Here is a 1,795-nt window from a genome sequence, read left to right as displayed (position 1 = left end):
TTCTCCCTGTCCTGCTCCCCCTGTTTGTGCTCTCTCACTTGTTCTCTCTGTCTCTGACAAATAAATAGAATCTTATTATAAAAGAATTCTTATATGGAAATTTCCGCTAATACTCCAAAACTCACAGTTAATTTGTTTCAGGACAGAAGTGATAAGGAATGCTGAGTCCCATAAGAACTGAGTGTCCTAAACCTTGGCATCTGTATCAGAATTAAACCTAAGAAAAAGCAAAATACTGACATAATATAAATAATAACCATTATGACCATTACATTTTCCTCTTCTAAGTAAATTTATCGTGGCTCCTTGGGATTTTAAAATAATTTATCTCCATATCTATTATTTTCCTTTTTATTCAGAGTTTATAATTTTATTATTTTTTGAGGCATATATAGCTCATAATTAAAATATCATTCACTAGGATGGATAGGATAAAATTATTTACATAATTTATATTTCTTTTCAGGAGAGGAAAATATGCTAGACCACTCCAATTTCACCATCTAACTTTTCTTACTCTTAAATTTTAGCTTATAATCTGGTTTCTCAAGTGTCTAAACATGTGTGTTTGCTTTGGCAGCACATATACTAAAATTGGAACAATGCGGCGAAGATTGGCATGGTCCCTGCACAAGGATGACATCCAAGTGTTTAAACATAAAATATTTTAAAAAGTTAACCACAAATTTAATATTTTCTTGTTTAGTACAACTTCCATATTACATTATGTTCTATCCCTTGCTCCTCTTGTTGATGATATTTAGTACTGGTTCTTCACTTGGTTACAAATCCTATCCCTTCAATAGCAAAGGAACAGTCCTGTACAAAGTATACAATGGCCAACATTTCATCATTAAAGTATTGATACATACATGAATAATGTCTGCAATATTTTGCTGGACAGTTATTTCCAGTTTGTTGAACACCCACAACCTTTAAAAAATACTGCTGAAGTTTACTTTATTTTATTTTAAAATTTTTATAGTATTCATCCAGTGATATTTTAAAGGTAACTGAATATACTTGGAAAATGATACAAATTTATGAGTATTTGATTTACTCCTATAAAAGTGGCCTTGCTACTGTGCCCCATTCACATAGGATTTGTAAAATACAGAGATAAGGCAACGTTTTATATAAATGTTCAAATAGTGTCTTGACTTGTTAACCAAAGAAAGTTATTTCTAAAATATGCTGAATCTTGAGACTAAAAAAAATTACTTTAGAAAAATGATATTAGAATAATATGCTTTCTATTGAATCTAAAATATTTTAAGAATACATTTTACTAACTTAAATTAAGTGTTGAGAATTCTATTTCATTTTAAAATATAAATGGATCAAGTAGAATTTATCTCACTTTTTTTTACTTGTTTTTATTAAAGTATAATTAACACACAATGTTATATTAGTTTCAGGTGCACAGTATATTGATTCAACAATTCCAAACATTATTCAGTGCTCACAGTGATAAGCGTAGTCAGCATCTGTCACCAAATAACACTATTACAAGATTATTGACTATATTTTCTACACCATATTTTTCATAAAGGAGTTTAAGAGGTAAAAACTTCCAGGTAAAAATTTATAAAATAAGTCACCATATCTTTTAAGAAGCAAATGCAAAATGTAATTTAACTTTTAAAAAGCATTAGAAATGCATTACATTTTTTATTGTTTTCAGTATTATTTCAGCTCTTGCAAGTCCAGTTTTAAGTATTATGATCCCCATTCTATTACTCACTCTTCTAGATCTCCTTTCATCTTCTCCCACATCTGCAGTGGGCAATATGAC

At 29.4% G+C, this 1,795-nt stretch overlaps 1 non-coding gene across 1 annotated transcript; it reads left to right on the top strand.

Annotated features, from left to right (window-relative positions):
• Positions 1–564: 564 nt before the first annotated feature.
• On the top strand, positions 565–670 carry LOC123326961. The gene has a single exon (XR_006541432.1). It is a non-coding gene; the product is annotated as a U6 spliceosomal RNA (small nuclear RNA).
• The last annotated feature ends 1,125 nt before the right edge of the window (positions 671–1,795 follow it).

Source organism: Neomonachus schauinslandi, chromosome 1, assembly GCF_002201575.2.
Source record: "Neomonachus schauinslandi chromosome 1, ASM220157v2, whole genome shotgun sequence".
Taxonomy (NCBI): Eukaryota; Metazoa; Chordata; class Mammalia; order Carnivora; family Phocidae; genus Neomonachus; species Neomonachus schauinslandi.
Note: the sequence above shows the minus strand (reverse complement) of the source record. Positions and strands in the feature narration are given on the sequence as shown.